This window comes from Siphateles boraxobius, unplaced genomic scaffold (genome assembly GCF_051911475.1).
Source record: "Siphateles boraxobius isolate OS27281-9 unplaced genomic scaffold, OSU_SipBor_1 8, whole genome shotgun sequence".
Taxonomy (NCBI): Eukaryota; Metazoa; Chordata; class Actinopteri; order Cypriniformes; family Leuciscidae; genus Siphateles; species Siphateles boraxobius.
Window position 1 is genome coordinate 39,739,630 of NW_027509208.1, and position 25,518 is coordinate 39,765,147.

Here is a 25,518-nt window from a genome sequence, read left to right on the forward strand (position 1 = left end):
TCTTGGATCTTCAGAGTGATTAGTCATATGACATTTACAGTTTAGGTGATTGGCTCAAATAAACGTATGTGTTAAATGAGTAAAAATGTCTGATCACATACTCCCAGAGCTGTTTGCGATAGCCAATTAAGTGCCTTTAAGATGAATGTGAATGGTAACAGACAGCTCTCTAGGTATCATTGACCTCATTAGTTCACATTGATTCACAAACTGTTAAACTATAAATTTCAATTCATCATATATTTAACTCCGGGAATATCTCTTAGCATGAAAAAATGATTGCGAGTCGTGTTTCTCCTATGGTAGAAAAGACACACAAATAGAATTGATCTTACTTAACACTTTGCTAAAGCAAATAGCAACAGATAAACATTTCAACCCATGCTATAACAGTATCATTCCGCTGTCCCGTTGTCTATTTTATCTCAGAATACCATAAGCACACCTGCATCAAAACAAGTCCCTTTCACATAAATACATTCACATCCACAGCCAGTCACAAGGTAAACAAATACAACCTGAGAAAACAAAAAAATTCTTACTGACCCCAAAACTTTGAACGATATACAGCCTACCAGTCAAAACTTTGGGATAATTACGATTCAATGTTTTTGAATTAAGTCTAAGTAACATTTTGAAATATTATTACAATTTAAAATGTGTTTTCTATTAGAATATATTGTAAAATTTATTCCTGTGATCAAAGCTGAATTTCAGCATCATTACTCCAGTCTTCAGTGTCACAGGATCCTTCATAAATCATAATACGCAGATTTAATGCTCAAGAAACATTTCTGATTATCAGTGTTGAAAACAGTTGTGCTGATTCATATTTTTGTTTAATCTGCAATACACTATAATATTAAAATAGATTTTATTAAAAGTGAAAAATCTATCTGTCTGTCTGTCTGAATAATTCAGGAAGCATTCTTAAGTATCTATCTATCTGAATAATTCAGGAAGTATTCTTAAGTATCTATCCATCTATCTTAATGAATAATTCAGGGAGTATTCTTAAGGATTTCCACTCATTTCCCATAAGCGAATCCAGCATTGCTACTCCCCATTCCCACTGTGTTTCCCAAAGGAATAAACGTCAAATTATTTCACATTACATAAAGTTTTACTTTAGCTCATTGTAACTCTAAACGGAAATGTATTAATCCACAGAGGCAGCGCGTGGGGGTGATGAAAGAGGAGTTCAACACTTCCTCCCCAGCGGCTCAGAGGAAATGAATGATTCAATGGCCTGTTTATCCTCTTACAGTTTTTCTCAGTCGCTTTGTTGCATTTCTCACATCACTATTTACATTTACACAACAGTTAGTTCAACCTCCACAACATTTAATCATTTGTGCACATCATAGTAGCAGTTTCCCATTCCTTCCAACAAATTGCAAATGCTTTTGTACATGCATCAATTGCTTTCATACAACTCTCTGCTGTTTTATAACATTATAGTTTGCTTATGTCATGTCAGTCAAAATGAACTATACTTGTGAATGCTGAATAGTCATTCCATATAAAATTATAGTCCTCATTTCATTGCTTGAGTCATCACTTACAAAAATGTTGAACTAGTTGTAAAAATCTGTCAAGCAAATTGTACAAATTTTTTTATCTTTTTTTTTTCCTGAAAATGTCTCCATTGTCTAAATTGAACAATTTCTCTCAGGTTAACCTATTTGGTCAGACAGAGAGGAATGTCTAGATGTGTATGAATGATTTACAGTACTATGTATGTTGTATGTTCAGTTCCAATATGTACTGCAATACAGTTGTGCACAGCTCTACACAAAGGGAGTTTATGTTTGTTGTAAATAAGGGTGTATTTTTTCCTTTGCTCAATGCTGTGAACGAATTAGAATTTCAAAGAGCATATGCAGTAAAAATGTGAAACATACATATTCAGTGTCTTGTATTCAGTTACCTCGCTAAATACAGTAATGTGTAACTTTACTGTAGTTTTCAAATGGCTGTGCAAATAGTATATAGTGCTCTCTTGAGCATTTTCAGGTAGTGTCACCAAGATCTGACTTTTTTGCATTGGAAAACATTTACAGAGTAAACTGTCATAATGAAAACATGACAAAGCTATTTGACTATCTTGTTCATAAACAATGGTGTCAGGACTTTTCCTCTTGATGACGCTGACACTTTCATTGACATGAATACTTGCTTTTGAGGAATGAGCTATCCATTGTGAGCAAGTGACACGCTTTTCCAGGTTATCAACTAGGTTTTGCAGTTTGTACTAATTGTTTTGAGAACTGCATTAACTGTTGTGCAAATATAAATAGTGATGTGAGAAATGCACCAAAGCGACTGTGAAAAACTGTAGTTCAGACTTTATTTGCTAACAGAGTCATCCTGAATGGATTTAGGTTCCCACTAGGTGGCAGACATGGCTAAGCAATGCTAGACATGGTTACCTTGAAGCATCCAGACTTGAAGAAGCCTCATATGGTAGGCTACCCTCATGTTGTTCCAAAGCTGTATGAGTTTCTTTCTTCTGTTGAACACACAATAGATACTTTAAAGACGGTGACCAGACAGGTGATCAGACGTCCCAGTTTAAAAGAAGCAGACTTAAAAGCTCATCTCCAAAACTGGACCAATCAGCTGTGTGCAAAATGACAAATGTAATAAAGCCACTCCCACTTAGTTATTCACTTGCATTGAAATAGTCAGATATTTTCTTTCAGCTGCCTTCTCAAAGTTTTGCTGCTGCAGCAGTGTTTATTCCTGCTCTAAAAATGCGCTTAAATTCATGACATTTTTCATTTCTCATCTTCAGAAGTGAAGTGATGCTCTGGATCACACCATGAGTTGACAGGGAACGTTTTGAGCAATGTGAGCCGGCTAAACCTGATCTAAACTAAACCAGGTTAGAGTTGTCAACTTTTTTTTGTCAACTCTAAACCTACCCTCTTCATTCTATAAACTGAATTTATACTTTGAGCTGCTGAGCTTAATTATTTAAATAGTTCATCCAGTCATAATTTACTCATCGTCACGTTATCCTCACGATTAAATTCAAATCATTCAAATATCAGTTCATTTCCAACCGTTAACTGACACTTTACACAACAAGTTATGTCTAAGAAAAAAAGGACACAAGATTCTGCCTGATTTCCTTTATTTATAGTGTTTTAGTTGAAGTACTCGACCATTTTGAGTATTCTGAGTTTTGTTTAAAGCCGACATTGCAAGCAAATACATTTTAAATGAAGATACATGCAATATTGTACCGCGTGTACTGTATTTTAATATGATAGCTCACACTGTTGTACAGTCTACAGGTATTGGGGAGATGAAGCGGCTCCAGAAGATAATGCTCTTGGTGGGGTCGTGTCGGATGAAGAAAAGGTAGGGGTGGTCTGCCACGAAACTCTCTTCCCTTTCGTTTTTCTGACAGAGAGAAAGACCCTGGACAACTGCACCAGTGCCTCCATCCGCCTCTGTGCCTTCCTCTTTCACCTCCACAGAAGACTTATGCACCACTTTGGACAGCTTCACCTTTACAGATGCCATGCCAAATAAGTCACACTTATCATTAAACAGATCAGTTATGCCCAGAGTCTTCAGGACATTCTTTAGGTTATAATTCTCCTGCAGCTTAAAGAAGGGTATTTTATAGGCCACATCTGTATACATCATATTGTCCGGCTCCGTCCACTCCTGAAGCTTCTCATAAGTGATCAAGTCTACCAACTTAGAGGAAGGGGAGAAAATAAGAGACAGACAGGGAGAGACTTTTAATTGTTTCCCATTCCATGTAACACCAAACCTACACAACAATCCAAATTTTTATGTATCCTTTATCTTAATTATGCAGTTCCAAGAGAAGTATGTGAGGGAGGTTCAGTTGCTGTTCATGTGACTGTCTGTTTTACCTGCGGTAGCCCATCGCTCTGGTTTTGGAGTAATGATCATGCTCAGTTCATTATTCACATCAGGGATCTCCAGAATCTGAGCTATAGGGGGAAGTTGGTTTTGTCTGTGTGGGATGTTACCAGGGGCGTCATGCAAGCCAAAATTCTGGGGGGGCACAATCTGAGGCAATTGTTTTCTGAAGGTTAGACTAGGCTAGCTATCGATAACGTTACACTGACACAACTGAAGTTAATGCTCTGAATTCGCAGCTAATAGAGCTGGTAAGTCCCGCCCATCCGTAAAACTCCAAGTGGACCTCTAGGTTGAAAAAGCGTCAATGCAAGTGATTGAGAGAAAATAAATATTTTCTGATCCCGTTTGAATTGTGCCATGAATGTGAACATATGTTGTCTGTGAATTTTTTATATAATTTCTCATGTAACGAGTTTGACAGTATATTGTATGATTCTTTGGCTAGCAGTTGTGGAATAGACATAACGAGAAAGACTACACGTCGCATATGTGACGTCACCGCATAACACATTTTCCCTCCACAAATCACGGTGCGATAATCTAAGGAATTAGATCGAGATGCCTGTGTGTTTCTCTCCCTGAAAGAAGGCGGTGAAGTGCACCAAAGACACAGGCATGTTTAGCGGGATCCGTGTGCTAGTGGTGGTGACGTATATCAAACGCGTCGAAAGCAGCGAAGAGTTGTAGTCCACAAAGTGCTCTCACACAAAGTCTAACCGTATGAAAATTCTACCCGCTAAATTGTAGCACTCTTTACACGAAAAATTATCTAAAAAATTCACAGACAACATATGTTCACATTCATTGCAAAATTCAAACGGGATTAGAAAATAATTATTTTCTCTCATTCACTTGCATTGACGATTTTTCAACCTAGAGGTCCAGCGGGGTTAGCGGAAGGGGCGGGACTTACCAGCTCTATATCCAATCCATAACTTTTTGATCAAGTTCAAATTTCCAGGTCAACCACAAATAATCCCACTACCTTTTAATATCATCCGATAACTAATTCAATGCCGATTTGTTGCTTTGCCCACTTACCACTTCAAGACCATCTGTAAAACATTGCCAGCTCAACGTGCAAGACGAGTGAGTTGTTTGAACATACACAGCAAAGATTCTAGAGCGCTGATTTGATATACACAGACACCATATTAGGAAAAAGGGGCTGGCTGATGCTGACCGATTTATTACACATCCAGAAGATTCAGGCATGTGATTGGCTAAGGACAAAAAAGCAGGAAAATATACCGAATTTGTTGTTTTATTAACATTAAATAGATAGTTCTCCCAAAAACTTTAATTGTCATCATTTACTCTCTCAAGTTGTTTTAAACCTGAATAAGTTTCTTTCTTCTGTTGAAGTTATTTGGAAGAATGTGGGTAACCAAACAGTTGATGTACCCCAGTGATTTCCATAGTATATTTTTCGCTATGGAAGTCAATGGGGACCAGCAACTGTCTGGTTACTCACGTTCTTCAAAATATCTTCTTTTGTGTTCAGCACAAGAAATAAATTAATATAGGTTTGGAACAACATTACAGTGAATAAATAATGACAGAATTTTTATTTTTGGGTGAACTATCCCTTTAAGGACAAGCGGCTGCATGTTTATTATTAGGACTACTGTCTCTTTAAAAGACCTGTACGCGACGCGTCTAATATACACGCATTTGACAAGCAGATTTCTCTCAATTTTCTCGGTTTGCTTTCAGTTTAGACATAACCAATTCATGTATTTTAATCCAATTAATCCGGAAAAATCACATCCCTGAGAATACATTTGAGTCTTTATAGGCTCTGGTAATTATGGAGCATAATAGGAATAAAGTTGTGACAAAAAAAATTAGCAGGGAGGAAAAATCTGAGGGGGCACGTGCCCCCTCACTTTGAATGGGCATGACGCCACTGGATGTTACCCAGAGGTAATTTGCCCGTCCGACTCATCATTGGCCAACTTTCTCCTTTGTCCTGACATTTAAAACACAGACAGATTGGACATTAGTGATGCTGATGTGTTATCTGTGCTGAAGTCTCACTTCCTTTACACAAAATAAGTGTACTTTAAGTTCATTTTTAAGTATACTTAAGTAAAGTTCAAGTATATTTTTAAGTATACTAATATCAATGTAATAGTAGTAAACTAGTAAGTGCACTATTTCAATACTACTTGGGATTAAAGTGGCTCTCTTTTTAGTGTATAAAAGTGTACTTTTAAGTACACTTTAATTGTAACAGTAGTAACTTAGGAACACAACTAGAGTACATCTAGGTTTTATGTTTGTACTGCAGTTATACTACAAGGAAACTTAGCTGTATTGTAGTTTACTAGTCAAATACTTGTAGCAATTTTTTTAGTTTATTAAAGCATAAAAGTATCCATAAACTAGTTTAGTAGTTTTATTCTACAAGTATATATGTATGTTTTCTTTAAATGAAGTTAACATCATACTAATAGTGTAGAAAAGGCTCCAAAGTTATGTTAGTGTTGCTATTATTTAGTATAGTTGACCATATTAGGCTTTATGTTTCACGTTTACTTCCATTTATTCAGTGCTTGTAACGGTAGCTAAAGCGCGCGCTGGTTTGTATACTATCTGACGTCACACAGTTAGTATGCAGTACGACAGAGATAGTCAGTCAGTCGGTCAGATTGTAGATGTGAGCTGCACCTTTCTTGAGAGTGTGCGTAAATGAGAAGAGTAAGTACATCTGTGATATTGTATTATTTGTCAAACTAGTTATTTCTGTTATTTGATGTGGATAATAGTTAGTAGTTTAAGGAGTCACTATGCAACCGTGGTGCTAATTATATCCGCGTTCGTACATTTCACGTTCGAGCTTCGGCTCATCTGATTCAGTACATCGGGTTAAAGATATGTAATATCGTGTTTAGATGTGTTTATACTTTCATATTTGTTGTTAGGATTGCTCAGTACTTTTGTAGTTGAGTAAAATAAGAAGCTATAAAGTGTATCATAGATGACAGTAAGTGCTGTCTATGTTAGTGGGGATTTAACTTATGATAGAAAATCTGAGGATCCTAAGTTTTGAATCTTTTCATTATCCTTACAGCATTAAAGTTTAAGAGATATCCTGTACAGTTATATTCTGACTTTTGTTTATTTTATGTTTAGTAATGTATATTAGTGCTTGGAGAGGAATGAGTGTATGCATACGTTTCATTTATTAATTTGTATTTGTTTCTCTCTTTATAGAAACCACACTCTCACATACTCTCACACACACAATCAGAACTACATAAGAAAGAGGAATAAACAAACAGCAGAAGAACTATCTCTCCGTTCTTTATTTCATACTCTGGAATGGCCTTAAGTGGTGTTCTGGCCGACACACCTGAGTGAACTTGGTGATAAACCCAGAACTAGCACATAGACTGAGCGTCTACCTATTATCTTCACTTCAAATAGTTTACTATTTATATATTATTTTTGCACTTTAAGTTTACTACTATGTTCCTATTTAGGTATTATTTTTGTATGCTTGAAATATAAAAATGCAAAACAGTTCTGCACTAAACTTTTATGCTGCCAACCAGCACCAGCATTTTTGATAATTTTCACAAAGCTTTCATGGCCCCAGAATATTCCAACTTAATGCTTTTTTTTTTTTTTTACCAACACTTGAATGTGGGAAAGTTTAATAAAAAAACAACAAAAAGCTGAGAAAAACGCGTTTTTGTCAAAGACTACGTCTGGATCGGATTCAGAACGATGATCAAAAAATAGATGGAGATCGAGTCCATCGACAGTTAAATTTTGAAGTACATTCCTATGTAGGCTACTTTTCACTACCAGTGGACTAACTTACATAAAAATTCACATGTTTTTTTCTTTACAAATCAATATTTTCTAACAATGTAAGTTTATAAGACACTGCCATACAAAAGTTTGGGATCGGTAAGACTTTTAAAAGTCTCTTGCTCACCAAGGAGGCATTTATTGTCAGGGTTCTTCCCTGGCAGCCTTCTCTGTTTTGTTTCAGTGTTTGTCTTGTGTTTGAGCACATGTGTTTGCCATGTGCTCCTCATGTCCCGCCTCCTTGTTTCCCGTTACCACGCCCCCTTGTTTAGTCCAGGTCTTGTCCTTGTTTCATTAATTGTGCTCACCTGATCCTCATGTGCTCTGGTCTCTTCATATTGTGCCTCTTTCCCTCATGTCTTTGCTGTTTCGTTGTGTGTATGCACATTGCAGTGTTTTCTGGTTTGAGATCTTGAAATTATCCTAGTGCTTATACTGGTTTGTTTCATTGTTACTATTTTGTTTTGCTTGAGCTTCAGCACTTGTGCTTGATAATCTAGTTAGAGTTCTCTTTTGTTTTAGAAATGTATTAGTTTGCTTTTTATATATTTATTTCGCTACTTTTTGTTTCTCTTGTCATTGGTCTTATCAGTTTAGTTTTTGCTTATCTTAATTGTTGCCTTATCTTGTATGTCTTGTGAGTCTTGTCTTGCAACATGACATCATGACTTTGCGTAAACATACACGCCACTTTCAAGTCAAGTGGCGTGTTATCTATACGCATTTTGAGCTATCCGCGTGTATGTCCACGCCGAAATCTTTTGCGTGTATGTCTATGCCATTAAATGTCCGAGTGATTCCGCGTGTATGTGTACGCCGTTAAATGTCCGAGCGAAACGAAGCAAAATCTATATCTACATCTGTGGAGCGATCTTTTTTTTCCCTAGGATGGTAGGAGAACACTCATAAATGGTATTAACCCCAGTGACGGGTAGGTTTAGGGACGGGGTTGGGGTAGGTCATATATCTATATATACATAATACAGTAATATAACGTTAAGTCAAAGGCGTTGATAAACACGCTGAAAAGCGATTATGCGTGTTGATAGCACGCCAAAAATGGAAATACGAATTGGCGTGTCATACATACGCCATTTCATGAGATCAGTCTGTGTCTTGAGTGTTTCTGTCCTGTATCCTGAGTTCCCTGGCCTCTGTCTCGAGCCTCTGTTTCTGTGAGCCTCTACCTGGTGGCATGACTGGAGCTACATCTGAGATCTACATTGAGCTGCATGTTCCTTGTGTTCCTGCCTGGTCTTTCCTTCAGAGCTGCCTCTATTGCATTCACGTCATCGCCATCTTACTGACGGTCTCAGCGGTCATCCATCCTGCCTGTCGTTGTCGTCTGCCTTGCCCTACTGGGATTCACGCTTCACTCCCTGCTGTCTTCAGTCCTTTAATAAAAACCTTGTCTGCTCATTTGCGTCTGGGTCCTATATCTTGCAGAGCCGTGACCTTTATTTAATTAAATAGAAAAAACAGCAATATTATTACAACCTAAAATAACTGTTTTCTGTTTGAATATATTTTAAAATATGATTTATTCTTGTGATGGTAAAGATGAATTTCACCATCATTACTCCAGTCTTCAGTGTCACATGATCCTCGAGGAATCATTCTTATATGATAATTTGATGCTCAATATACATTTATTATTATGAAAGTTGAAAACAGTTGTGGACATTTTTTTTTCAGGATTCTTTGATAAAATCGAAAGTTAAAAAGAACAGCATTTATCTAAAATGGAAAACTTTTGTAACATTGTACACTACCGTTAAGTTTGGGGTCAGTAAGAATTTTTTTGGGGGAAAAAAATTAATATTTTTATTTGGCAAGGATGCATTAAATTGATCGGAAGTAACAATATTTCACAATATTACGGTTTGTTTTGTATTTTTAATCAAATAAATGCAACCTTGGTAAGCATAAGAGATTTCTGTTAAAACATTAAAAAAAACGAACTGATCCCAAACTTTTAAAAGGGGCATTCGGCAACTATTTCAACTTAATAAAACCGTTTAGAAATCATTTGGATGGTTAAATAACCTGTTCTGGTGAGAATGGTGACTTTCCCCGCTCCCCCCAGCATTCCCAGGCGGAAAACCAACCTTGCAACATGGGGACTAACGTCCCAGTAAGTTGGAAATAGGAAGTCTCGTGAGAAGCGAGAACGAGCGAGAAACACAAACTGCTTTACGGCAATTCGACATAAACACACACGCCACCTTCAATGTGTATGATGTATTACCCACCTCGGTAGACATAGCTCCACACGATAAAGTTGTCCGGCTCCGATAACAACAAATGCACATGAGCAGCGGCAGAAAGGGGGAGGAGGGGCCGCAAGTGAGTTTTTTTGCGAGATTGTTGTGAAATATATGCCTCACAGCTGTGAGGGGAGCTCGTTGAGAAAACATGCGACAACAAAAGTGAAAATCAGCTGAAGAAATAGCTAGAGTTGCCGAATGCCCCTTTAAACAGCAGTGTATACTTTCTTATTTTTAGTTTAAAAGAAGTATACTAATAGCACATTTTTTGTAAGGGTTACAGGAGAGAGGCCAGATGAGCTGATAAAAACACCGGCACTAAAGCAACAGGCTTCTGTTGTTCCCTCCTTTGTAGAGCTCCTCATACAGATCGTGGTAGATAATTCTCTCATGGTTAAAGTGGAGGGCCTTAGGGGAAACATAACAGGATATTGTTTAATATCAAGTGAAATGTATTCAGAGAATTTGAGACTGTTAGAAGTGTTTGAAGAAAGCATCGTAAAAATTAACATTTCACAATGTAGATCCCAGCAATCAATGCATTAAAGGGGACCTATTATGCAAAATTCACTTTTGAACATAAATGTGTTCACAGTGTTACACAACCACCCAAAAAAGGATAAAAATCCCCCCAACCCTTAGTTATATTTCCCATGAAATCATAAACAGTCTCTCAAAGTAAGTCGTTGGCATTTTATACATTGTGACAATGTAGCAGACCCAGTTTACGACTGGTGACAGACTCTGCCGTTAGATCCTTGAGGAAACACAAGAATGTCTCAGCTATGTGATCAACAATCTTAATGTTCGTTTGTTGGCTGTATCAATAAACACAGTGTTTTTCCGATCCACTGTGCTGCTTTTACAACTATTAAAAAAAGTGTCTTGACAGCTGGCGTTTTCAACTGCCTATGCATTTTTAGAGCAACAGTAAAGCATTCATAAACAGAAGATGACAGTTTATACTATAAACTTTATAGTTTGGAGACTTGAGCTCACCGTATACATCTGTTCAGCAGTTTCACCACTGGCACCCAGAAGGACCAGACCAAATGCAGAGGAGATGCTCAGGGGTGAGAATAACACATTTCCTGGGTTGACCTCACAGAGCGCTTTTAACAGGTCAATGGAGAATTTTGAGTTTGCCACAATCAGAGGTTCCATCGTTTAAAGCCTAGAATGAAGGAAATTCACTTTTAGCCACTGTAGCAGAACAGAAAACCGTAGAAGTAGAAGAATGAAAAGATCAGAAAACAAAGTGTACATCCTGTTGAAGCCATGGTTCACCTGATGTCCTCTCCTAATGTGTGAAAAGTCAAATGTGGAATTTTTATATAAAATTAAAACAACAGAACAGCCCAAATCTCTTTAGCTTTAAAAAAGCACTGAAAGGAAACATCTTTCCCTCTTAATGAAAAGGGTTTTCAGATTTTATTCTGGTCTAATATTCATGTGCTTTTTATATCCAAACTCTTTAAAAGTTATAGTCACCTGATGGAAAAAATGCTGTACAGTGACAATGTTTTCAATAATACTGCCTTGAATAGTTTTTTTTTTAATCAGTTAACCTCAAACTTAGTGCAGTAACCAAAAAAAAGAAGAAGAATCAAATCAATATTTGTGGGTTCTAACACCCTTTGCCTTCAGAAAATGTCAGTGTACTATGTTTTTCTCAGTGTACAAAAATCTCACTGGGTTATTACACTGTTTGCAAAATGAATGTTAAAATGAATGAGGTGAATCTGAAATTAATATTTCTTACTAGCACAGTAAAGCAGAAGATATAAACTTAATATCTGAAGTCATATGTTGTTTTTTTGTGAAACATTTTGCACCGTATGTGTAGCCTATATTATGTTATTTCAACTGCTGTTGTAGTTAAAATACTATATACTATATAGAAAGCGATGATTTGATCTCTTCTTGATATGAGGTTCATCTTCAGAACTGTCACAAGTCTCATTGCTTCCAGTTATACACACACACACACACACACACACACACACACACACACACACACACACACACACACACACACACACACACACACACACACACACACACACACACACACACACACACACACACACACACACACACACACACACACACACACACACACACACACACACACACACACACACACACACACACACACACACACACACACACACACACACACACACACACACACACACGCCTCCAGAAGGCGCCTCCTGACCCTAACCCTACCCAGACCTAAACCTACCCATATTCTGTGCGTGTTATATTTACGCTAAAGGGTGCCATGTGCGTAGGATATGTACGCTTTGGCAAAAGCGTCGTATATGACGCATTGGGATGAGAACGCGTTGCAATACCTGTGTAACAATACATCACACTTTCCAGATAACCTGAAAGATAATCTTAAGCTGGCTTAGACTCAAGAACAAGATTTCAATTACATCTGTTCCTTTCAGTAAGCTTTTTTTTTTTACTTTGAGCTGTTCTGTTGTTTTGATTGTGTATAAAAATTCAGCATTTGTCTTTACACATATTAGGAGAGCACATTCATGTTGCTTTTCCGTGGCTGGAACAGGATGGGGTGTGTTTCCCGTACAAAACACACCTCACTGCACTGCTGGTCATTCTTGTATACTTTACTGTTTTCTGTGCTGGCCTGTTTTCTAGGCTGTAAACGATGAAACCTCTGATTGTGACAAACAAAATTCTCCATTGACCTGTTCAAAGTGCTCTATAAGGTCAACACAGGCAATGTGACCCTGATGAAAGCCTGCTTGAGCCGATACGTGTTGATGTTTTTTAATATGTAGATGTTGAACTTGATCTCTTATATGCAATAGGATCCACCTACAATTGTTTGCGTTTTGTTCATCATCTGAACTTTTTTTTAGTACAGCCAATGTGTTATTCTCACCCCTGAGCATCTTCTCTGCATTGGGCCTGCTCCTCCTGATTTTACATTGCAAAATGCATGTTTGTGTTTGCAATGCTTTCTTCAAAACACTTCACAATCTCAAAGAGAGAGAACAGAACCTGAAGCTGGGTAATTGCATGTTTGGATAAAGGACATGAGTTGTTTGAGAGAGCACAGCAAATTAACTTCAATTTAAACACAGTTAATTTACCTCCATGAAAAGGACAGTATATTGAAGCGTCATCTATGAAGAACACTCTTTTTCAATGTGCATGCTAATAATTGTAAAGACACCTCGTCGGCCCAACAATGGAATCCAACAGTGTGGGTGAAGGTAAAATGCGTGTATGTCTTTTCAGCGTTCTGTGAAGTTCACTTAATTTTTAGAATTTAGTTTCAATTTTACTTTAGCTCGGCGCTTAATCTGACTCCAATTTCAAATGATTAATATCAAATTAAGATTGTGTTTCTAGAAAATAATCATAAATATTGATTATGATTTAATTTAGATCTTTGATTGTTCTGGGTATCCCATACTTTCAATTATATTTCATTAAGGGATGCAGTGTCGCTTTGAGACTGCATGTCGCGAATCATGAGCTCACGGATACAAACTAGTCAGTTTTGACATTAGTACAAGACTCAGGAAGACTCTAGCCGCATCTCCATTAGCCTATCCTTCAAATTGTGCTGAAATTGCGAATTGAAAATACGCCCAATGGAAACACGTCAATTTCGTAAAAACTCCCAAATATAGCCAAAAAGTTTTTACGCTCTCATGAGGTGGTTTTTCAGTCAATTCGAAAAAGGAATATTTTGCGAAACTGAAATGGTGTTTGAGCATTTACAGGTAATCTGACAAAGATAGTGCCTTTGGACAGAAGACGAGACAGAGCTCTTTATTAAACTCATAAAAGACAAAAGTATTAGGCCTACGGGAATACTCCGTGTTGGGCAGTAGCGTCGCTACAAGCTACATTTCTCAGTAGTGTGGTGGTAGCGTCGCTGTTTTCTGAATCAAATAGCTTTTCAGTAGCGAAGCTCTTTTTTGATGAAGTAGTGCTGTAGCGTCCACACAAGCTAACGTTACATTTTCCCAAGCATTTCTAAAGCTCAAGCTCAAATTGGAAATACAACTGCTAAGTATCACTGATGCTGGATCAGTTAGTGACGGTGACTTCTTCTTCTTCTTGTTTTACGGTGGTTGGCAACCATAGGGCCATATGATTTCATTAAGTTACCGCAATACGGAAAACATGGACTGAATTGCGAGATCCATGCATAAAAACAAAATTTCACGGAATTTGTCAGATCTTGGATGCAAAGAAGGTAAGTAGCCTAAACTTAAATAAAATCGCGATATAGACTAGTGTCTGTGAATATTAAACCGCTTAAAGACTATATAAAAAGGAATCGTGCATGTTCTGCATGTCTCTGTGAATGAATGGCTCAGACGCGCGGATTCATTTACCACACACTGAAGCACCCATGACCCTTGCGATGTTTTCAGTAATGGATCGATGAACTTCATCTACACAGCCGCTCTGAGAGTCACTTTAGCAGCATTTTAGCTCGATTTGAGAAAAACTATCATCATATCAAAAAAACTGAACAAAACAGAGACTCAAAGGTCTAGCTACATGGCAACCTGTCAAAATAAAAGGTTGGTTTTAACCTTTGAAGAAAGTTTTGCTTAAATCATTAGGCCTACATTTTAAATAATTGGTCATTACAATTTAAACCATTAAAAAAATCTATTTTATAGAGCCCTTAAAATGTAATTTATTTAAAAATGTTAATAAATTATTGTTAAATTATATACGTTTCATGATTTCAATTAATTAGACGTTTTTGATTACTAAAATGTTATTTAACCATTAAAATGGGAGTCCAGAAAAATGAAAACAAAATAAAACTGAATTTGGAATGTGGGAAAAAAATAAAACGGATTTCATAGGGCCCTACAAACCAGCTTTTTGGTGCATTACCACCACCTTCTGCTCCGTATGGTGTGACATCACGTACCAATATCAATCCTTGGGCTGAGACGTGAGAAATGGAAAAAGATGCACACACTCTTGACACTTGGTTTTGTTATAGTTTTATATAGTTATATGGTTATGTTTTTTTTTTTTTTTTTTGCCAAATTGGTTTGGAACAGTTGTTGAATAAACAATGGAACTGACAAGTTATACCTGCCTATATGTTTGATTGACAATTTTATTGATCGCTGAGATAGCACTGACTTGGAATTAAGTTGGTTCAATATAAAAAATAAATTTGAAAAAGTAGCTTTAGATGTAGTAAACTACTTTTGCCATATTACTGTAGCTTAGCTTGCCACATTTCCCAGGGTGGTAGCTTCAGTGTAGTGAAGCTACATTTAATGTAGAGTAACTGCTAGCTTAGCTCACTACATTTTCTAAGTAGCTTGCCCAACACTGGGAATACTGGATTCTAAACTACAAAGAAATGCCACAATTTATCAAGACCTTGAAGCAGATAGTAGGGAGAAACTTCTTATACTGGCTGCCGCTGCTCCCAAGTGTAAGGGTCTTTCCTTGCCATTAATGCTAGGGTAACAAAAATCTCCTTCGATTCAGAATAATGGCTATATAGCCTATATAAACGTAAACCTACCAACATCCACTGCCATGATTTTTGAAATTACTTATCGCGAGGAAGTTTTTGTCGCATAACATCGGTTAACGAAAACGGTGTCATTTCACAACAGTTTTTTATCGATATTTAGAAAATATTTCTGCAAATCTGAAATGGAAACGTGGCTACTGACACAGAACTGCATGAGGTGTGATTACAGATTCCCAAAGACTGCTCTGCCACTTTCCCTTAAAGGTGCCCTAGAATTTTAAATTTAATTTATCTTGGCATAGTTAAATAACAAGAGTTCAGTACATTGAAATGACATACAGTGAGTCTCACACACCATTGTTTTCTCCTTCTTATTTAAATCAAGTTTTTGAAAAACACCCCTGAAAAATAGGCGACTCTCCACATAACACTGACTGTGACGCAACAGTCGAGATCATTAATATTTACGCCTCCAAAAATGTGCATATGCCAGCCCATGTTCAATGCCAGGCGGAACTGCGCAGACGAATCATCGGTAGTTCTGCAGGTGAAGAAACGTCTCGGTTACGTATGTAACCCTCGTTCCCTGAGTAGGGAACGGAGACGTTACGTCGGATGACGACGAATGGGGTTTCGCTTAGAACACCTATCGACTTCGAGTATTACAAAACGAGCCAATGGCAAGGAAATGCCATGGGTCTGCGGAATTTGCATGGCGTAACTCCGCCCCACCTCGTGGGTATAAAAGGAGGACGCCGGCAACAGGCAGATATGTTTCTTCGCTGAGGAGCCAAGACTGAGCTCAGGCGATCCCCGCGGTACAGCGGAAAGTGGCAGGCAGACGTAACGTCTCCGTTCCCTACTCAGGGAACGAGGGTTACATACGTAACCGAGACGTTCCCTTTCGTTGTCACTCCGAGTTACGTCGGATGACGACGAATGGGGTTACCAGTCTAATCACGCCACCTTCTCAGCTGTCTTCCAGTGCCCTGCGTAAATCTGAGATCCCTGTCGTGAGACTGGCATGGACGAAGGACTCCTATTTAGCACAGGAATACCAAGGTACACTGGGGAGCATATCCCAAGTTCAGGGAAAATATGCAATTACTGCCAACCCAGAGGGGGGGACTTAGAGAATACACATGTGACCCGAAGGAGACATGGAGAACACTGGGGTGTCCAGCCGCAGGTGGAATATTTCAACCCCAGGGGTGGCAAGGTGGCTTGCCAAGGGAAAGACACATGCTCGGGAGGCTTACAGTGGAAATACACATGTGGGGGTCGCTCAGAGGAGGGACCATGCACACGGGAGGCACCTGGCCGACGCACAGGCAATAGACACTGGCGCCAACGTCAGGAGTGCTGGAGGAACTCAGGGCTTTTCGGGGAAGCTCACCTGAGGAGAATATCGCACGTATCCAGTCCGTGGAGTGGAATGGCGAGCAAGCGAAGACACCTGAGCGGGTCCAGTACTAGCTGGTTGAAGCGAGTACATGAGAGGACACTGGCTCCACTCGGAGATTGTAGAATCTGGCGAATGTGTTAGGTGTCGCCCAGCCTGCAGCTCTGCAGATGTCTGTTAGCGAGGCGCCATGCGCTAGAGCCCAAGAGGATGCCACACTCCGGGTGGAGTGGGCAGTCACACCAAGGGGGCACGGTCGACCTTGCTGCTGGTATGCCAAGGCAATGGCGTCCACTATCCAGTGAGACAACCTTTGCTTGGAGAGAGCTTTTCCCTTCAGCTTCCCACCATAACAGACAAAGAGCTGGTCTGAGGTCCTGAGACACTGCGTCCTGTCTACATAGGCGCGGAGGGCGCGTACTGGACAGAGCAGTGCCAAGGCCGGGTCTGCCTCCTCCGGGGGCAGCGCTTGCAGGTTCACCACCTGGTCCCGGAAGGGAGTGGTAGGAACCTTGGGCACATATCCAGGCCGGGGTCTCAGGATCACGTGAGAGTAAGCCGGCCCAAATTCCAGGCACGCTTCGTCAACGGAGAATGGATGCAAGTCCCCCACCCTCTTGATGGAGGCCAATGCAACCAGGAGCGCTGTCTTCATAGACAGGAACTTAAGCTCCACTGATTGCAAAGGCTCAAAGGGAGCACTCCGCAGGGCAGTTAGAACCACTGAGAGGTCCCAAGAGGGAACGAGAGGAGGGCGAGGAGGATTCAGTCTCCTCGCTCCTCTCAGGAACCTGATGATCAGGTCGTGCCTTCCAACAGACTTACCTTCGACTGGGTCATGGTGTGCGGCAATAGCGGCAACATAGACTTTCAGGGTGGAGGGAGACAGCCTTCGCTCCAGCCTATCTTGAAGGAAGGAAAGCACGACACTAATCGAACATCTCCGGGGGTCTTCTGAAGAGAAGAGCACCAGTTGACGAAGAGGTTCCACTTCAACGCGTAGACGTGTCTCGTGGACGACGCTCTAGCGGAAGTGATGGTAGCCGCCACCGTAGGTGGAAGGGTACTCAAACCTGCTTCGTCCCGTCCAGGAGCCACACGTGGAGGTTCCAAAGATCGGGACGAGGGTGCCATAGGGTGCCCCGTCCCTGAGAAAGGAGGTCCTTCCTCAGGGGAATCGGCCAGGGAGGTGGTGTCGCGAGGAGTACTAGTTCGGAGAACCAGGTCCGGGCGGGCCAGTATGGCGCGTCCAGAATGACCTGCTCCTCGTCCTCCCTGACCTTGCGCAGGGTCTGCGCAAGAAGGCTCACTGGGGGAAACGCATATTTGCGGCCCCACGGCCAGCTGTGCGCCAGTGCATCCGTGCCGAGCGTGCCCTCGGTCAGGGAATAATACAGGGCGCAATGGGTCGAGTCGTGAGAGGCAAACAGATCTATCTGTGCGTCCCCGAACTGGTCCCAAATCAGCTGAACCGACTGGGGATGGAGTCGCCAATCTCCCGGGAGGGGCTGAAGCCGTGCGCTGCACAGTTCAGGGCTCCGGGGATGTAAATGGCATGAAGCGACCTCAGATGCTTCTGACTCCATATGAGGAGGTGGCGGGCGAGTTGCGACATACGGCGGGAGCGTAGACCACCTTGATGGTTGATGTACGCTACAGTGGCGGTATTGTCTGAACGGACTAGTACGTGTTGGTTCTTGAGCACGGCCCGGAAGCGGCGCAGAGCAAGACGTACGGCCAGCAACTCGAGGCAATTGATGTGCCAGAGGCGGCGGGGTCCTGTCCAGGAGCCCGCGGCAGCACGTCCATTGCACATGGCACCCCAGCCCGTGGAGGAGGCATCTGTCGTTACAACAACATGCCGCGAAGCTCGTTCCAGGGGCACTCCGGCCCGTAGAAAACTGAGGTTCGACCACGGGGTGAAGGTCTGACTGCAGGTCGGAGTAACTGTTACTCGGAGGGTGCCGTGTTGCCATGCCCACCTCGGGACTCGGTCGCGAAGCCAAAGCTGAAGCGGTCTCATATGAAGCAATCCGAGCGGCGTTGCCGCGGCTGCAGAAGCCATATGCCCAGGAGCCTCTGAAAAAGTTTCAGTGGAACCGCACTCTTGCCCTCGAACTGTCTCAGGCAAGTCAGCAGTGACTGCGCGCGCGCTAGCTCGTAAGCTGCGCGGACATGGCGACCGAGTCGATATCCATACCGAGAAAAGAGATCCTCTGCACGGGGCAAAGTTTGCTCTTCTCCCAGTTGACCCGAAGGCCCAGACGAGCTAGGTGCCGAAGCACTAGGTCCCTGTGTTCGCAACCTGAACTCGAGAGTGAGCTATGATCAGCCAGTCGTTGATATAACTCAGGATGCGAACCCCGTGTTCCCGAAGGGGAACAAGGGCAGCCTCGACGACCTTCGTGAAGATGCGAGGAGACAGGGCTAGCCCGAAAGGGAAAACCGCGTACTGGATGCCTGCCCCTGAAAGAAAACCGAAGGAATGGTCTGTGTCAAGGAGAATAGAGACATGAAGTAGGCGTCCTTCAGGTCGATCGCTGCAAACCAATCCTGGGCCGTATGCATTCGAAAACGCGTTTGAGCATCTTGAACGGCATCCTGTGAAGGGAGCGGTCCAGCACGCGCAAGTCCAGGATTGGCCGTAACCCACCGGTTTTATTGGGGACAATGAAGTAGGGGCTGAGAAGCCGGCTGGACCTCATCTCGGCTGGACGGACAGTCTCGATTGCGCCCTTCGCCAGCAGGGTGGCAATCTCTGCTCTCCTGATGGGGGCATAGCCACCGACAAAAGTGGAGCGGACTCCCCAAGTGGGGAGGAGACCGTGCGAACTGAATCGCATAGCCGAGCCTGATGGTCCGCGCGACCCAGCGGGCCAGACGGGGAAGCTCTAACCAGGCTCCCAGGAACTGAACCAGCGGGATCATGCGACCACAGGCGTCCCCCGGAGGGGCAGCGAAGCGGAGTAACTGGCCCAGACGTGGACGGCATAGCGGCCCGATGTGGGGGCACAGTTAGCAACCGCGCCCTGGCAGAGGGGCCAGGGGAGGACCAGGCTGGTCGTCCCGCGGGGGCCTGCTCTGCCAGGGGTCTGGCGACAGAGGGGGACAGGGGCGAAGCGGTCCGTGGACGGCACGCCATGTCAACCACCTCTGGGACAGAGGGGGACGAGGAGAGCACGGCTTGTGGGCGGCGCTCTGTGACGTCCGAGAACTCTGTGCTCAGAGACGGGAGAATCAGCTCTTTGGAGAATAAGGATTCTTCCCCGGCCCTCCCCGGGGAAAGGAGTGGTCCTGCTACCAACTCCTGGAAAGAACTGAGTCCCATCTCTGAGGAGCCCAACTCAAGAGCGCCGCTTAACCCGGCGTGTAGCGGGGTGCGGGGCTGGAGAGGACTGTGGCGTCCGACCGGGGGGGCGGGGGGGCGCCCTCGGCAGTGGGCAGACCGAGGGATCTGAGCGGACGGCGGGGCCGTCGGGACAGAATCAACCTCAGTCTGCTCCATTGCCGAGGTGCCCGTCTCACGAGCGCCGCTTAACCCGGCGTGTAGCGGGGGGCGGGGCTGGAGAGGGCTGTGGCGTCCGCCCGCGGCCCCCAGAGCCGGCCCGTGAACGGGCGGGGTGGGAGCCGCGGGAGGGCGCCTTCGGCGGTGGGCAGACGAGGGATCTGAGCGGACGGCGGGGCCGTCGGGACAGAATCAACCTCACTCTGCTCATGGGCGGCTGAGAGCTGTTGGGCAAGCCCTCAACCGCACCGCCGAAGAGGCCGACCTGGGATATGGGAATGTCGGACAGACGGGTCTGCGCGACATCCAGCACATCAGACAGGTTCAGCCACAGACTGGTGAGCATCACCTGACCCAGGGAGCGTACGGCCACTTTCGTCGCTCAGAGAGCAAGGTCAGTGGGGGCGCGCAGCTCAGTGAAGAGCCCTGGGTCAGTCCCGCCCTCGTGCAGGTCCATGAGCATCTGGGTCAGGTGGACCAGCAGAATGACCATGGCATGCAGTGAGGCGGCTGCCAGTCCCGTGGCGCTATAGGATCTCGCCACAAGCGTAGACGAAAAACTACAGGCCACGGGCGGGTGCTTAGGATTGCGCCGAGAAGAAGCACTCTGAGGACACATAGCATCGCAACAGAGCGTTCAGCCGGGGGAACCCCAGTGTACCCAAGGGCAGCGGCCCCATCGAGGGGAGGAAAGGCGGATGAGATCAGCGAGCGGTCCTGAGAAGACAAGGGGGTCTTCTAGGACTTCGAGATCTCATCATGCACGTCCGGGAAGAGAGGTATTGGGGTTTGCCACGGACGAGGGTCGGCGGCCTTACCCAAAACCAATCGTCCCAGGAAAGCATGGCCGTCATCTCCGGATCAGACTCAGGCACAGCCGTATGCACACCGGAAGGTGGCAGCTGTGACGAGCCCTCACTTCCAGAAGACTCAAGCCCACCTAGTGATGCTGCAACAGACATGGCATCTTCCTCTGTAGCTTCAACTGAAACACGCGGGCCACCAGAGGGTAGACTCGCGGGAATCAGCAGTTCACTAGCGGGCACCGTCATTGAAGAGGGGGGCTGGGGTCACGGACACATAGTCGGCGCCTTGTTCCAGACCGTAACCCTCAGGTCACCCTGGCCACCCGCCGAAGATCGGGGGGGTGGATGAGGGGACTCTCACTCTTGCGAGTTCACCGAGTCTCGACCTATTTATGACGCGATGATCACGTTCCCTTGCGAGAACATGAGTCACCCACGAGCGCTGTTCAAGCATGATCAAACACACTAGACAGCGCTCGTGCCCATCAGAGTCCGATACCAGTCCGCTGCAACCAGAAATGCACGGGCGAGCCGTCTTTAAAAAGACGTGCCGCGTGCAAGCTCTTTTATGAGAGGAGAGAAAAAAACTCTGCGATGTTGAAGCGCACAGGGAGACACACACACACTGGCAGATTACTGCACAGATCAGCAGGCACTGTGAGCTCGCTGCAGATCGCCGTCACACCAACACCGGAGAGAGAAGCTCGTCTCGTAGAGCGAAGTCAGAGATGACTGTGGAGTGAAGAAATGCTCTTGGCTCCGAAGCGAAAACATATCTGCCTGTTGCCGGCGTCCTCCTTTTATACCCACGAGGTGGGGCAGAGTTACGCCATGCGAGTTCCGCAGACCCATGGCATTTCCTTGCCATTGGCTCGTTTTGTAATACTCAAAGTCGATAGGTGTTCTAAGCGAAACCCCATTCGTCGTCATCCGACGTAACTCGGAGTGACAACGAAAGGGAACAAGCGAGGATCATAGGGAAAATGGCAGATCATGGAAATAAATTCTATGTTCCAGGCTGTGCAGGGTCTAAAAATTTCAATCGGTGTAAACCGAGCTTTGGCTATCTTTCTCTGCCTTTGATAAAATAAAAGTTCAAACGGACTGATCTCGAATCTTCCCCGCATGACATCATACGCCATAAATTAGCTACGAGAGTTTTTTCCTCGGGAGAAATCATGGCTTACAAACGAGCAAAGCATGGCAGTTGCCCAGTGTTTGGATGTACAAATTAACACAAAAGTATTTTTTTAGTTCTTTTATCCGAGCCTCTGAAGAACCAATGGGTTATGTGAATTTCTGATGTGTAATTGTTCAAGTTCAGACAGATTATCTTTCTCTCAAAATCGTTCAATACTGATTATGAATCAGTAAATCAAGCCAGTGACTAAAATGTCAACTTCACATCGTTTCTCTTAGTAGGATGAAAATAATCTTATTTAAACTGTGATTAAAATATATACAGAAAGTCTCAACAGAACAATCCCTTTCCAATCGCCCAAGCAGTCAATCGCACAACGCGAGTTTATCTGGATACTTGCCAAAACTCGTTATGAAATCAATGACGCTGTTACTCTGCACAACGAAGCTCTTACTGTATTTACATCATGTTTGCATTGGTCAAAGCATTAGTGAGAGTGCAGAAACTGCATTGTAATGACAAGATCTTTATTCACGCGATCATCAGTGTGTCATCTGCTCAATCATCACTGCAACCTTTTATGTGATGGGAATAGGTCTAAATACTTTAAAAACTTCTCACGATTCGTTAATCCCGATAGCTGTCCTAGTAAAAATGTATAGAGGGGTTTCACCAACGTCACATTCTGGGCGGTAACCCGGATGCGCGGCCATTATGGAGGGACTCGGATATAAACAACAGCATGGATTGCACTGTGTACTACTGAACACATTGTTACACTAATAAACCATGGAAAAACCTATGGGAAAAACACATGGAAGCTGTGAAATCATGTAGAGAATGACTTAGTATGCAGGAAAGAGCGCGAAATTGACAAACTAAAGTTAAAATGTGGTATCCGAACGAGCTAGCTTCTCTAGCCCTCACTGCAATTCTTCCTTCTATTTCTTAGGATACGTTCAGATTGTCAGTCCAAAAAAGCAAATTAAATCCGTTTCAAGCTACATCCATATGTGGTTTGAAATCCTATTCAAATCACATATCAGGACATCAGCTTAAGTCTGAAGGCTCTGATCGGATTTCGCGTGGTAGCCTTGTGACTTTCTCACGCCACGTAAAATGTAAACGTCAGACGTTGTTATAGGGAACATGCTGAAAGTCGCTGCCGAAACAAGGCTGTGTTGTTGCAAAGTGCCGGACGAGCAGAAAATTATTATTTTTGTAACCGGCGCAGACAAGAGCGCGGAAAAAAACTTCATTGCAACATCTTTATTGCAAATGCAAACCTCTCCATCAACACAACGTCATTGCCATATTGCCAAAGAGCTGCATGATCACACAAATCAGATCTGAACAGTTGCGATTGACAGTGTGGACATCATTTTAGATCAGATTCAAATCGGATACAAAGATAATCAGATTTGGACTGACAGTGTGAATGTAGCCATAATTAACTATGTCAACATTTTGGCCATAGTCAACGCTTCATTTAAGTTAGACATGGCTGATGCTGTACCTCTTTCAACCACAAACGCCTTCTTTCATCAGTTTTTTGCACTCTTTTCTTTAACTTTTGGCAGTCTATAGAATTCAAAATGTTTTTCCCCGGTGCGACCGATTAGTACAGACCAAAACTTGACTACTTTTCAGCAGCAATAATCAGCCAAATTTGCTAGTCCGTTCAGTTCAGTGGCATTGTTTACGTTCAGTACCTCCAAAATGGCCGACTTCCGGATTGATGACGCATCGTGAAACCCCTCTATAATAACTGTAATAGTACGTTTACCAGAGAGTTCCACATGTAATGCTAGCCATTTCATATGCACGCATGTCAGCCAATCACATCAGTGGGCGTTTACATTGAAGTCTCACAGTAGACACGCCCCTTAAAACAGAGTGTTCAAATCAGAGGCTAAAAATGCCTTTTATTATTTGTTATTTCGGAAACTTTTTGCCTCATGCACACAACAGGTCATGTAGACATTTGCAACAGTTAATTTTTTTACACAAAGTTTGATTTTACGCAATTCATCTGTTTGCAGTTCCTGCCTCTGTTGTTTTCGGTTGCAAATTGCTATTCACAGGCTTGCAGAGCTTTTGGCCGCATTTGTGCGCAAAAACCATGCCAAAAGTATAAGCGCGGAAAAATTAAAGTTTGAAGAATACAGATCCTATTTATTTTGCATTAGCATGAAGCTGCAGCTTCGAAATACATGAATTACACTTACGAATAACAGTTAAATGCTGCAAATATTTTTTCTTACACTTGAAGGGCGATTTACACCTTTACAAATCTTCTTTTGAGCATGCAAATTTAATTTACTCTTGCAATCTTATGTACACTTTCACAATTCTTTATGTCATCATATGCCCGAGGGAGAAGGGACAAGGGCCTCGCATTGATCAGTACTTCTTACGAAGTCAGTCAAGTCAGTCGAATGAAATCCAGCGACAGGACGCAAACCACAGTTCGCAGGATATCAGCACCCCTTTCATAGAGGAGAGGAGGGTTTGCACAGTTAGTGATGAACACATGGACACTTGTGAACCCGGTCAGACTAACCAGCATAAGAGAGAAAAGAACCTCAACGGGCATAGGCCTGGAGTTAGATGGCCAAGAGCTTGTGAGAAAACTGCATGGGACACAGTAAACACAGATCTATGCTTTGCATTGGAAAGATTAACTGGTACAGTTGAAAAGAAGCTGGATAAATTTGGGGACATCATTTACGGATATGGAAGTGAGTGGTTTGGTGTGGAAAAAAGGAAGGAAAAAGTACAGACTGCTCCTGGAATGTCTAGACGGCAGCAGAAAATTGAAGCGTTAGTTAGAGAAAGGAGACAGCTGATGAAGCAATGGAAAATAGCAGAACAAAGTCAGAAGGAGGGACTCAATCTCTTACGAAGGGCCATAAAAGATAAGCTTGCAACATTACGCAGAGCTGAGCGCCTACGGACACGCTACAAAAAGAAGGAGCGTGCAAGGGCTAATTTCTATAAAGACCCGTTCAAATTCGTAAAGAAGTTATTCACCAGTGAGAAGAATGGCACTTTAAAAGCATCTAGGGTTGGGCTAGAGAAATATTTGGAGGAAACGCATACAGATGCAAAAAGGCATAAGCCTATGTCAATTCCATCAGACATCCCACCTATAAAT

General features: G+C 42.9%; 1 pseudogene across 1 annotated transcript; it reads right to left on the reverse strand.

The window, feature by feature from the left end:
• Positions 1–3,279: 3,279 nt before the first annotated feature.
• LOC143729389 (leukocyte elastase inhibitor-like) lies at positions 3,280–11,162 on the reverse strand (annotated as a pseudogene). Its single transcript, XR_013199992.1, has 4 exons — positions 10,998–11,162; positions 10,719–10,755; positions 3,897–3,977; positions 3,280–3,714 (listed from the first exon to the last, which is right to left on the reverse strand). The product of XR_013199992.1 is annotated as a leukocyte elastase inhibitor-like (transcript).
• Positions 11,163–25,518: the final 14,356 nt, after the last annotated feature.